The sequence below is a fragment of the Ambystoma mexicanum genome, chromosome 12 (assembly GCF_040938575.1).
Source record: "Ambystoma mexicanum isolate Mex_15411 chromosome 12, UKY_AmexF1_1, whole genome shotgun sequence".
NCBI classification, from domain to species: domain Eukaryota; kingdom Metazoa; phylum Chordata; class Amphibia; order Caudata; family Ambystomatidae; genus Ambystoma; species Ambystoma mexicanum.
The window spans coordinates 908,650,962-908,665,598 of NC_090936.1; positions in this window are offsets into that span (position 1 = coordinate 908,650,962).

A 14,637-nucleotide genomic window follows, 5' to 3' on the forward strand; every position below is an offset into this window, starting at 1 on the left:
CCTGTCACAATCAAGTCAAGCTCTTTGATCTTTTTCAGAACTTTCGTCGGGTGTGTTTTCAGGGTTTCTTCGTCCCTACCCACCTCTTCCACCTCTTGTAAGGTTTCCAAGTTCTGCTTTATCCATTGGTTCAGCATCTTATATCTTAGACCCAATCTTTCTTGCAAAATGAGATTGTAGATTGAGGGTTCTTCCGAAAGGTGGCATTTTCGAACTGCATCAGGGTGTTACATTTGACTGTGGCCGTGAGTGATAAAAGACTTAATTAGTTAATTCCTGATGCAGGGCTATTGCGGTACAATTTAGCAGGCCTAGCACCTTTCTCCAGAATTTCGCTTCCAGTCTGGGCCATATCATCTTGGGAATATTTGGCATTGCTTCAGCCCCATAGGTCAGTGTTGGTACTACTTTCATTTTGTAGAAATTTAACACGGGGATCAGTGAGAAGTGGCCAAATTTCTTATCGATAGCACACCCTTGGGCTGCTAGTTTTCTGTTTTTTTCATTGAGGGACTTTTGCATAGCTTGCTCGTTTTTGGTGTTGTTGAGTGTGACTCCTAGATATTTTAACTCACATACTTTTTCGATAGCTTTCCCCTCTAGGCTCAAGGTGATGGTTTATTTTCTTTTTGTGCCTTTGCACATGATCATAAATTTTGTTTTCTCTTCTTTGATCTCCAAGTTGTTTGCTGAGATGTAATTTTGAGAATCAAGTCGTCGGCATATAGGAGTCTATTTATGGGGGTTTTACCCATCTTGGGAGGAAAACAGCAAACGTCTGTATCAGCATCTTTAATGTCTCCTATGAATGCCAATAACAAGGCTGGAGCCAATGGGCACCCTTGTTTAACTTCTCTTTGAATGGAGATTTCTGTTGATAGTAGGCCTTGTTGATCCAGTCGCACTCCCATATTTGTGCCTGAGTATAAGGCTTTAATTGGTGCCAGCATTGAGGCGGGACACTTCCACCTTTCTAATCTGTTCCAAAGCAGTGATCTGTCCACAGGATCAAAAGCTTGGGTGAGGTCCACAAAGACAATTAATACCCACGGTCCGCCCTCGAGGACTTTGTTTTTTAAGATGTGTAATGCAGGATGTTGGCTGCTGTTCCTGTATTTTTCTTAAAAACTATTTGCAGGAAGTCCTCGCACGGTGCCCCTTTTTCCCATTCCTTAAAGTTGTTTAGGAGCAGAGTTCCAAACACCTTACCAATGCAGTCTAGTAAGGCGATTGGTCTGTAGTTGGCCGGGTCGCTCTTGTTGCCTTTTTTGTAAATTGGGACTACTGTGGCTGCTTTCCATGATGGTGGAATCGATTTTAACTCTGCACACCTTCGAAATATTTTGCTTAGAAGGTCGGCCCATTCTTCCGGGTGAGCCTTTAGGTCCATGTTTGTAATTCGGTTGGGCCCAGGCACCCTGGAGTTCTTAAGGGACTTAATCATCTGGATGATCTCAGCTTTATTGTCGAGGCATGCCCACTCTGCCACGGTTTGAGATTGATTCAAGTATTGGGTGGTCCCTGGGCACTGAAACAGAGCTCTGAAGAAGTTAATCCATGTGGTTTAGCCTATGTTGGTATAACGCCATACGATGGTTCCTGAGCCATGATCTGTACCTCTGCAGGGCTGCTTTTACAGGAGGGTTTGTCTTCATAGGACCCGCGTTTTTAGCTTCTCTTTTTATTTTCCTTAGTTATTTTCTTTTTCAACCAAAACTTTGTTGAACGCGCGTTTTTGTATCCTTCCTCGGTTGCGTTTGGTCTGCTTCTTTTTGCATATCGAGAGCAGCGGTAAGTAGTCGATCTGTTTTACAGTTTCCAGGTGGTTTTGAGCCAGGTATTTAGACTTCAGGTCACTTATTGTTTCCACTGACATTGGTCATTAAAAGCCAAACATGTCACCTCAAATGCGGTTATCAGTTGTGCTAGCTTGCGTGTTGCGAAGATATAGTCGATAATGGCTGTTAATGACCTTTGCTCCCACGTTGGCAGAATCTTTGTGTTTGACAATACCTCGTCTATGTTCAGGAACTCCCGTGATGAGATTAGGTTAGACCAAGCTGCTCCTCTTATGTCTGCTGCCGAAACCCTTTTAGTTGGAAAAGGTGTTTCAGCTTTCCTTTTGCAGATTGAGTTAATGTCTCCGCATATGAGCACGTGAGGAGCCAGGTGAACTGCTATCAATGACGTTTTCAATCATGACGAGGAATTGATTAGTTTCACGTGTTGCAGGATTCCAGTAGATGTTCATAATGACTATCACTGACTTTGTGTCTTTATCACTGTCTTTTTCTGGGTTTGACCAATCTGCCTTGATCATCAGTAAGGCCTGGTTATAAGTTAGGACTTTCGCTGATGATAATCCACAGCCATGACGTATAGCCGTCAGAATTCCAGATGAGGGGCAACCCAAAGGGCCCTTTTTTGCCAGAGATAAGAAAATTTCATAGCCTTCTAGCATCAGAGGTTCAGTCAGCCAAGTCTCTTGTAGGCAAAGGATGTCGTAATTCCCCAGTTTTATATCGCTAGTAGCTGTCAAGTGGCCATGTCCCCTTGCATTCCACGAGCATAGCTTTATTTGCTCCGTTGTTTTCTCTGGGATGATGTTCACTAGCTTGCTATGCTCGGGAATCGAGGATTGCTATTTTTCCTGTTGTGTTGATAGGACTTTCAGAAGCCAAGACCACAGGCTTTGTATTGAAGATTTCTTGCCACTATTGTCTCCAGCGGGTAGTTTGGCCCTTTTCACTTGGGGCGGCTTTCCAGTGTTTCTCGTTGGTTCAAAGAAGGTAGTCTTTTATCATGTTTTTTTTCTGTGACCTGCCTATTGTTATTCAATCCAGGTTTAGCCCTTCTGCTTCTTCCTTTTGGTCAGGACCTTGTATGTGTGGTTTTACGTTGTTCTCTTATAGTGTTTGGAGCACCGCTTGTCTTAAGTTGTTTGCGGTGTTCCCTTTGGCTTTTCTCTCCTCTTTCATTAACGTGCTAGTTTTCAGTGGTCGCTTGAAGTTGAGTTGTTTCCACTGAACCGATGGCTGGGTTTAGTCCATTCACCTTTCTAGTTGATTTGGTCAAGTCATAGCCCATTTTCAATAGGCTTCTAGTTTAATTTCTTAGTTGTCAGTGTATTGTCAATGAACTGATGTACAAATGAAATATTGCTTTCTGTTTTATTTGGCTTGGGTCCACACTAAGTAAGTCCTCTGTTCTTATTTGTTGAAGATTCGGAATGTAACTGAATAGGGCTAAGACCGAACTTTGATTTAAGATAATGTCATTGTTGTTTCCCTCAATTTGCTCCAACTTTAAGATCCACCTAGCTAAGTCTTTTTTCTTTGTTGCTTTGTTGTAAATTGCTGTTTTTGTGATGTAGTGAGGTTTAGTCGAGCTGTTTTAGGAGTTCCGATGATTAGGTGCCTCTCTATAAGTTTTGTTTCTTTTATTGTTATCTGGATGCGGCAAAAGAGGTTTACGGGGGCTCGCGTACAATTTTCTTGTGTTTTCCCTCAGGTTTTGCCCAGGTTCGAACTCTGAGATGCCGATGAAATTGACTGCACTGGACTTGCTTCTTCTCGAACACTTGTCAGGCGATTGCTCTGGGCGCCGTTCGCCACTTTTCTTAGTTCTTTGGATGAATCTTTTCGAGGGCGATTTAAAATGAAGACTGGTCGCAGAATCTTCAGGTTAGTATGCCTATCTACTATCACGAAGATGATTGCTCGTGACTTAAGGAGAGTTTCTCTCTGGAGTTCTGTGTTAGGTTGATCCTGGTCGACGGTTGGATCTCTGTTTCTTCAGTTGCCTTTGAAGTGGACAGGTGACTCTGTGTTTCCAGCGATGGTTGAAGTAATCGTTCTTGTGCCTTCAACTGTGTCTTTTCCTTATTTCCTTATTGTCTAGGGCCATGATATAGGCTTCCAAAAAATGTTATCTTGCCAGACATTGTTGCCTGAATCGATGTATGGTCCTTTAAGGAGTTGCTTATCCCTTCATACAATTTCATGAAGGGAGCTAGTGCTATTGTTACAGTCGACATTATCAATAGCATGTCCGGTTTCTTTGATGGCATGGCCCCCTGGTTTTGGTCTATGCTGTGTTGGTGTCTCCCCTTTGAAGGAGAATCGATCCAAAGAGAATGATGTGCTGGATGTTGGAAGCTAGTTCTTTGTGGTTCCAGTGAGTTTCTTTGACTGGCCGCCACATTTAAGAGAGAGCCTGTTGGCTATGTTGCCTCTGGGAGGTTGTTTTATCAGGGAGTAAACAATCACTTATTCGAGGTCTATTCTTCTGCAAAAGCTCACTGGCTACCATTCGCCCTGGCTCGCCGAAGTCATCCAGTGTGTATGCCCTTTCAGCTTGAATGCCTAATACTTTGCCCTGGCCTCCTGGAGACTGAGGGCAAGTAGGCTTCTCCTGCCTTGGTAATCGTTCGACGGGACTTCGTCCAGTGCTCCGCCGGTGATCCTCGCTTGTAATGGTGTGCTTTCGGACATTGAGTCCCTTGAAATGGGACTTTTACACAGCTGCGGATCTCCCAGCGCTCCCAGCTCTAGTTGTGGTGAATGCGGCGCATTTGGACCTATCGTTCCAGTAGCTGAACCAGGGCAAGTAGGCATGCAGTCTTTACAGTCGCTGGCGGGCTCCAATGTATTGGGGATCTGGATATTATTTTTCCTGTCATTCATTACCAGCGCAGCAACATTTGAGGGGAGGCCATCCAGTCAACGTTGCTTAGACACTGGCAAACATTCATTTAAGGCCTCCAGGATTTCAATGTCTGTTAGTTCCTCTCTATGTATATTTTTGGCATGAGGTCTAAGATTAAAGAAGTCTCTTAAGTTGCTGGGTCTGTCAAGTGCTCTGTTACTCCTGTTTCCCCTTTGGGGTTTTGATCTTTTATTTCCAATAACTGATTGACTTTTTGTTTTATAACTCTGGTTACAGGGCTTAGTTTTCTTTTTAGCCCCTTTCCGAGGTTTAAGCAGGTTACTTTTATTGTGGGCGTCTGCCCTTGCTGTGTCAGCATTTCTTTGCCTTTTTTTATGATTCAATATAACATTTTCGGTGCAGGAAGACGATTTCTCCAGATTTATGCCCGCTTTAAGCGAGCGTTGGTGTGAGTTAGTCTCTGCTGATTTGTGAGGTCGGATTGTGTGTCCGGCATTGTGTGGACCAGTGCCTTAATAGTTAACACCAGGCTCGGGGGTGAGCCGCCACAGACTGGGGGAGCCACGAGCCGTCCTGCCCAGCCTCCACCATGGCGCTCACCAGAACCCGCTCCCCTGCAGGCCCACCACTCTGCCCCAGGCCACCGGAGACCAAAGGTGACCCCACCAGGCCCCCCAGGCTGCTCCCCGTGGAAGTCTCCAGCGCCACCGCAAGGCCACTGCACGGGCCCGTGGGTCCACCCAACACCATGCCCACCGTAGCCCCCCCCAGCACCCCAGACGGTGGTCCCCCTTAGGGGTTCGACGGCAGAGGGCTCAGGGGCTGAGGGCTCCGGTCAGGCACGGGCAGGAGGACGTTGTTCGAGGGGCCGTCCAACTCTTACGCCAAGTCCACTCGGGGCTTCTTCCACCTCGAGGGCGGAACTCCGCAGGTTATTGGCAGCAACTTGTTATGGTCGTTATCTCTGCCTAATGGCAGACACATGATGTTACCTTTAGAAAAAGACGCAGAGGTCAAATACATGCCTTTTTCAATGTTGTGCTTGTTTTGGGCTGCTTTTTCTCCATTGTTGTCCTTGGGTGGGCGCTTCGCAGCCAACACCCTTCGTCCTCGTCAAGAGTCTGGGCTATGGGAGAGGTATCCATTGTAACCAGTGTAGCCCTGCCAGCCCTGCCTGCCAGGACTGCAGGACTGTCACTCTCCATCGCTCCATGGTTGCAGCCGGTATTAGTACTGTGGGTCCACCCATCAGTACTATGCTAAAAAACAGACTCCAGCAAGGACAGCAGAAAGTAGAGTAGCAAGGTGCAGCCTTTACAGCAGGAGCAGGACTGTCACTCTCCGTCACTTAGCAAATAATTATTGTCAATAAAACATACCATTACACATATAAAAAGACATATATAAATACAATCAACATTATTACTCATCTAAAACACATTTCATGATTAAGAGACCAAAACAACAAAGTTTGTAACACAATAAAACTATCACTTTGTTAATAGTATCTTGAAAGACCCATACTGGTTTTCATAATGAAACAATATGACTAAATTTAAATCATATAGACAAGTCTATCAATGCAATATATCAAAGAAAATTAAAGCTATTACAAATTACATAAAGTAAGATAAATTGCCACTGTCAGCTGCCTTGTATTATCACAGTGCAATCACTGTTTGTTTTACATTGAAAACACCATATGCAAGAGACAGACAAGGAGGGGATGGAGGGCCATTGTAATATCAACTTAGCTACATATACAATTCATAAAAGCTCCCAACCAAGAATATATACCTCAACATAACTAGAGGACATTTATGTGATGTATATTAGTTAAGGGCTATTAAGGAGATTGTGGGCTTCCTACCAAACTTAAATAGATGCTACAGCGATCACTAGAGACTCTGCTCCATAGGCACTTCTCCAAAACTAGTCAGTCTCTATGAAATCAGAGGTGGAGATGAAGTCAGAATACCCTGTCATACAGAAATTCCTACATTTCGAACAGCAAGTTAAAATATGTTGAGTAGTCTCAACTGTCATGGCACATAATCAACATAGTATAACACAATACAGTATTTTCGGCCATCTCCCTATATGCTCTTGAGTAGGCAAAATGTCAAAACATAGTAATGTAATAAACCTTCTTAATTGTACTGAACAAAGCTTAATTAAAGAAGTGTGTGGTAATTGAGGCCTAAAACGTCAGGTACTATATGAGCAGTAATTATTTTTGTTATATAAATCTCACAGATAATTGTCTATTTCCCATGCTATTATTTTCTTTTTCAGAACCATATCCATATTTGGCAACTTCACAAGATGCTCTACCGAAAGACCCAAACCATTAAAACAGGTTGTTACAGTCATGTTTAAATAATATAGAAATTATTATACTGAAGAACGGAGAGTTGTTTTGCAACCAATCCTAATAAAGAGTCTAAGTGCAAATGAGGTGATAGCAAAGAAAGAAAAAGCTTAGAGCACTGCAATAAACATAGCGTGCGCAGAGATGTGAGACCGAGCTCGCATCTTAAGGCCACCACCAGGAAACAAGATGGAACACCTAGAATGGAACGCAATCATTTAGCTTTCAACTTTTCAAGCCTAACAACCTTAGTTTCGGGAAACACAGCTAAGCCATTCAATATACTGGGTATTATACTAGTTTTATAAATGGTAAGGAGTCTCTCCATATTATAACCCCCTCTTTGCCTGACAAATATTTTTATCATGCCCCATTTTCACATGACTTTAGGGCCAATACAATCATACATCTATTCCCGTCTACATTAGAATTAATAGAATTTCCAAGATATATGTACCTTTTGATTATTTCCAGTGGTGTATCTGTGATGGCCCAGTAAACAAAGTTTTGGTTTTGTTGCCAGCTATAGCGACAATTTATGTTTTTAAGATGTTAATTTTGAGATAATGCAAAGCTTTCTGTGAAGGTGGTAAGAGCAGAAATAGATATTCAAGAAGCCCAAAATGGTCTGCATAGCCAAGGCATGGTACAGTGGTTCCACTGATAGAGGGGGGCGGTTCCTAGCTTGTCCTCAATATCAAATGTGTTAATGTCATGGGCAGTAAGTCTAGAACATAGAAGTGGATCATTCAAGGCTCCTGTGATTACTACCTTATTTCCGTTGCCAGTGTTATTTCGATTTTCTTAGTAATTTGTCAACAATCAACTGAATGCACTTAGTGACCAAGCCATCAGGAGGATCATACATGTTCACAATTAATATACATGAGGCTGCATTCTTTGAGTTATGTACTACAGCTGCCATCACATAAGGGGAATGCACAGATAGAAAAAACTGGTTTAACTTCAAATTAGACACAGGCACCAATGGCTGGGCCCCCACTAGGTCACCCATTGATATTCTGGATAGCAGGAAGGCATATCACATGAAAATCCTCTATATTGAATGACTTAATTGTCCATGTTTCTCATAATAAGAAAATATCACAAGATGTCATATACACAAACAAATGGATGAGATAGAAAGGACCTATTGCCCACTGGAGGTTCTTTTAAGATTCAAGGCATCAATTTGCATTGCCCTTCAAGATGTCGGGTTCCCAGTGTGTGACTTCATTTTGCATCCTGACTGCACTTTCTCTTATAGTGGAATGGTGTATTGCTAACATTTTGATGTGGTCCAAGGTGCTTTTGCATGCAGTTCCTCAAATGCAGGCTAATGAACGCCCCCACTTTTCAGTTTGGCTGTGGGCTGGGCAGGAGCCCATGGTTTGTAAAATCTTCTTTCTACTTGTGTCCTTTAGTTTCACATAGTGATTGAGGAATTGCCGTAAAGATTTAAAGGATTGTTGGCGTACATTACAAATTGAAAGTGATGTCCAATTGTACACTGGACTGATTGGGCAAAAGTAAAATGTGATTGAAAGGTTGTTGGGGACTTTTTTCTATAAGGGTTTCTTTTGCCAACATGGTGTCTCCTACCATTTCATACCATTGGCCATTACTGTCCATGGGAATTAGGGTTTTCTGTTCTTATTCATAAACCTCTTCATTGAAATATGGTTCTGTGTTGCTTGTGTGAATCCATTAACCTTCACAGAAGTTTGGAAAGGTGGTTACGTTAACATTGGAAGATATAGTGTTAGGCTCATTAGTAGGTCTGCTTTTGTATGTACATCTTTTTTTACTTTTAGTTTTTGCAAGAGGAGCCTTACTTTTTTAGTGGTGGCTGGTTTAGTTTTGTTGAGTGAGGATACTAGCTGTTTTGTTTTAAAGTTTTCTATACATTGTTTTAAAGGTGGATGAGCATATGGCTTTCCTTTATTTGTATCTGCTGAATTTTTTCTTTGTTTTCTACAGAGTTGGTTTTTAGTAGGCATTCTGTTCTACCTTTTGGGAAAAAAAGAAAGTTTGGGTTTGCAAGTTGTGGAATGCATATGCATGTATTATGCATGGTTGTAGGGGTGAGATTCTAGAGATGCATAGAGTGCTGTGTGATTGTGTAGTGGGATGATAAGTGTAGTTTTGAATGTTGTAAGAGTAAGAGTCTGTGCAGGTGTGATGGGCTTAGGTTAGTGAGTTAGTGAACAAGGGAGTGGTGGTGTGAATGAATAAGTAGGGATGTTATGATATTTTGAGGAACATAGTGGTTGTTATAATGGTGTGATTTATTGCACAGCTTTGAGGGTTGTGTGGGTGTAATAGAAAATGGGGGAGGAGGGTGTGTGTATGTGTGCTAATGTGTGATAGTGATTTGGATGCAATGAGTGTGAAACTTGGGTTGGAATTAGGACCTCATGTGGATAGGGGTATGGAATAGTACGGAAGTAAAATTGTGGTATAGAAGCTGATGAGAGATGGACGTGTTGTTAGCCAGTAAGGAATGGTTGGTTTATAGAATAAAGAGCAATGTTTAGATGGAAACAGAAATGTTGAAAGTGTGTGAATGTTGTAATATAATGAGTACGAGTGAAATACAATGTGGCTGACTCGAAAATAATACTCTAGGTTAACATACAGTGAAAGTACATTGTTACAATTAGAGAGATATGCATGCCTTATTAATGTACTTACTTTGTAGGAAGTGAAGAGGGTTCTTTCTTCAGTAACTGTCTTAGTCAAACTTTTTTTTCCCTGTAATTATAAAAGCAAGTTAGTAGGTATATTTGGTAATGGTGAAATAGTTTTTCTAAAAGAGGTTGTTATTCATGAAGGTAGGAGGAGTTGTTGGGAAAAAGAGTTAATAAAGTTGTGTTATGGGTGGTGTAGCAAAGAATGTTAACTATGTTGTTAGAACGATTGGAGAATGAGTAGTGTTGTTTGGGACATTACAAGGACCAGGGCAAAAATGGGTGTGTACAAAATGCATATCTAGCTTATTTTTGTGCTGGTGATTTTAATAAGAGAAGTGCTGTGTTTGTGGTGCAATGTATTTGTAATGTGTCGCTGTGTTTTTGAAGAATAGCGAAACTGTGGCCTAGTGGTAATGCAATGGTGGATTGTAGTTGCAGCAGTGTTTGGTGTCTTATAGTAGTGGTTGGGAAAGAACACTACTTCATATAGAAGTTGAAATGTTGTATACAGATACTGTGACTGTACACATATGTGTGAGAATGTGGAGAAGGGTGGCAAGAGTGGTTTGCTATGGTGGTGCCCTGAACTGACTTACCAGTCTTTCTACAGTCCTTTCTGCCTGGAGTCGGAGTCCTAATCCTGCATCACTCTGAACATGATATAACTCCTCTCACAGAGCGGAGCCCGGCGTGGAGAGTCGAGGCAAGAGTGGTTGCTGTGGTGGTGTGCTTAACTGACTTACCAGTCTTTCTACAGTTATCTCTGCCTGGAGGTGAAGCACTAACCCTGTGCCACTCTCAACAGGATATAACTCCTCTCCCAGCACGGAGCGTGATGCGGAGAGTGAAGGTGGAGGCAACAGTGGTTTGCTATGGAGGTGTGCTGAACTGACTTACCAGTCTTTCTACAGTATTTCTGCCTGTAGGCGGAGTCCTAACCCTGCATCACTGTGAACAATATATAAATCCTCTCAGAGCATGCAGCATTGCGTGGAGAGTGGAGGCAATAGTGGTTTGCTGTGGTGGTGTGCTGAACTGATTTACCAGTCTTTCTACAGTACTTTCTGCTTTGAGCCAGAGCCCTAACCTTGCATCACTCTGAACAGGATATAACTCCACTCATGGCGCGGCATGGAGAGTGGAGGCAAGAGTGTTTTGCTGTGGTTCGCGGGAGGCAGTGGGGGCTGTGAACCACCTTGCTCAAGTTATCCTGGTTGTTGCAGAACCAACAAGCTCCCAGGCATTTTAAGATTTTAACATTTGTGTCCCATTATCCTGTATTTTTAACATTGTATTTTAATTGCCTGTCTATTTTTTGAAATCTTGGAATTGTGGTGCTCACCTAACTTTGTTGGTGAAAAACCTTACTAGATTTGAAATTGTGGTGCAGCATACATCTTTGACTAATTTATTGTGTTAAACGCGAGTAAAAACAGAGCGGTTCTTCTCAGTGTACGTTTTCTTAGGAAAGAACTACAATCGCGAGACGGATTGTAGTTCCATGCATCCATTTCCCCTTAAACCCGGCACGAACGTGCCGGCCTGCACAGGCAGACATAGTCTGCTACAGTCTGTGTAAGGAGGTGGAAGTGTGGTTGAACACGCATACAAATTTACGCAGGATAAGCCTTCCAGATACAGAAGGAAATGCAGATTCAGGATAGCAATCCCAACAGTGAGTTGCTGAAAGTGAGTAGGGGTTTGAATCCAATTAAAAGTGACTGTCACTTGGGAGATGAGAAAGGTAACAGAACTACTCTCATCCAGCCCCCCAACACGCTTAAAGTAGGACTGTTAAACTCTCGCTCCATGTGTAAGCATGCTATTAGCATTTACAAGTTGGTCATTGAGAAACAAATTGATGTGCTGTGTATTACAGAAACATGGCTAAAAGACCCTATAGGACCCACCTGTGACATAGCGGCACCAGAAGGTTCCACAGTGTACAACACAAATAGAGATAGTGGTTTGGGTGGGGGAGTGGCTGTAATAGCAAGAGAATCAATACAATTATTTAAAGCTAACTTCATTTGTAGTGGATGTGAAACTCTACAGTTGACATTTACTTACACACCCAAAGATTGCCTTAACATTGTAGTTATTTACACTCCTCCATCCTTAGTCTCAGATTTTGGTAATGAACTGAGCTCCCAGTTAATAAATCTGAAATCATCAAATACATCCATGCTGCTAGCTGGTGTCTTTAATCACTGAAGAGGGAATGCGGAAGATAAAGAAGCCATTTCACTCGAGAATGCACTAAAAAACCCTAATTTATTTTAGTGATCAATAAAGAACCCACAACTCCACAAGGAAACCAATTAGACTGGGTCATAACTCAAAATCTGCAGACCCAGAAAGTTACTACCGAACCATGTATATGGAGTGATCACTTTTTGGTGTCTTTCGAGGTAATTCTTGAAAATACTAAATAGCAACACAATCCCCATATTAAAGTACACAGTAGAACATTTAAAAATATAGGGGTAGAACAACTAACATTCTGTACATCCAGAATCCTGAAATCTTTTCAAGAACAAGATAGCTGTGAAGTTGTGCTAACAAAATATCTTTTACAGATACAAAATCTGGTAGAACAAGAAGCTCCATTGAAAACAAAAATGGCCAGAAAAAATAGTAAGCACCAGAAGTGTTTTATTGAAGAGTTAAACAAAAAATAGAAAAAAGTGCTCTGGAAAGAAAATGGCACCAAAATCGCTCTAAGGAAAACAAGGACAATTGGAAGCAAGCAAACAAAAACTACAGGGAAAGCATAAGAGAAGCAAAGGCTAATCATTATAACACGGAAATAGCAGCATCATCAAATGACACTAGTAAAATATTTGAGATAATTAAAAGTATTGAGAAACCAAAGGTCCTCACACCGCCTTTCTCACCATCTAAGGAAGACTGCGACATAGTTCAAAATGCTTCTGCAGCAAAAACGCAAAAGGCAAGAAATACTATTATTAAGGCCAGAGATCTCAGGAAAGTCCACTCCAGAGAAAGACTTTCCTAATCTGGGAGTTATGGATACTTTTAACTTTACACCAGTTTCAGAAAAAGAATTGCTGTGGGTATTGCATCAAATGAAACCAACATTGTGTGATGAAAATATTCTGCCATCTAAAATCATACTAGAAAATAAAGAAATCTTTGCTCCAGTTTTTGTTAAAAGAATCAATGCTTCCTTCAAAGAAGGCTAAGTGCCTAAGGAAATCAAGAAAGTAACTATCACGCCACTGGTCAAAAAGGCAGGTCTTGACCCCAAGGACCCAGGTAATCTTCGTCCGATTACCAATTCCAATTTCATCCTCAAGATATTAGACAAGATAGCGACTAATCAACTACAGAAACAGATAGAATATCAGGAATCACTGCATCAACAACAATCAGGCTTTAGGGCCGTCCATAGTACGGAAACAGCCATGTTGGATTTGCAAAGCCATATGCTTGAGTTAGTTGATAGAGGCAAAACAGGGATGCTGATATTGCTTGATCTGGTAGATCGTCAGCTCCTAGTAAAAGCGTTAAGGAGAATAGCTGGGTGCTCCAGGTTGCCCAGGCCTGGCTTACATCTTTTCTAATGGAGCGCCAGGCTAGAGTACACTGGGGTGAAACTTTTCTGAGGCCATATCAATTATCTTTGGAGGACCGCAGGGAGCAAGTTTATCTCCACTGCTTTTTAATATCTACACGAGCAGTCTCTGTGACTTGTTGCATGACGTCAGTGTTTTTTTCACAAATTACGCCCACAATACGCAACTTGTCATTGAATTGGAGGGAGAATATACCAGGGATATGCTAAAATAGCTAAAGTGTACTGCATGATAGATCTCTGGATGCAGCAACACTGGATGTGTTAAAACAACACGAAAACAGAGCTAATGATCTTCGGAACTAGCATAGCCAGAGCTAAATTAGGGGAGGAGTACAAAACCTTCTCTATCAAAGAGGCCAACATACAGGTCATGAGCCAGGCAGAGACGTTTTTATGGGAGGGCAAAAGGGGCACTTGCCCAGTGCCCCCACCTTGGAGGGATCCCACAAGGCCGCTTGATCTAAAGAAGTAAGATTCCTTTGTTCACTAGACTTAAATAGCACACATCAGGATATTGTATGGCATGGTGCCGAGGCTCTAAACCTATTGCCTGTCTGTTTTGGCAAGTACATTCTGCCTTGATCAATTCATCATGTAACGATTTCTGTGTTCACTATGGTAGATATAGTTTGTGTGTTCCTTCCGGCACAGCTCCTGTCGCACTCTTTCCTTCCTGTGGGAATTATGTTGATCATGTACAATAGCCAAATGTGAAATGCATATTGCTAAATTGAGTGCCACAATGGTTCAGAGGTTAGCTCAGTGTGTCAAGCACTCATTGCAGAGATATGTGTACCTATGCAAGATTAGAATAGCACATTCATGTAAGGCTGGCTGAGCCTTTCCTATGTCTGAAGTTTATAAACCTGCCTGCATATGTCGGTGGTCTAGCAGCACAACATGTGCTATTATCAGCAATGTACCTGCACCAGATAAGGTTTGTTATAAAAACGAACATGTCATCCTTATGGGGAAGGGCTACACATTGGTTTGTTCAGATGGGGTGCTGTAAAACCTAGGCAATCACCTCCAACGATAAGCATAAACTGTTAGTCCAAGAGATGAATAAGTATCCACATTTGGAACCAAAGCATTTATGCTTGGATCCTGGCTTTGCCAGCAGACAATACAGTGATCCTGATCAAATCATCTAATACCTCGTACATTACTGTACTGTCTTCTGTGAAGTTTGCCTCCTCGCATGCTGGTGGCATCGTCTAGCCCATTACTTGATCTTTCTTCTATGTAGGCCATTTGAGTGGAACGGGCGGTAGACAGAAGAGAGCGGACCAGATGGTGCAGGA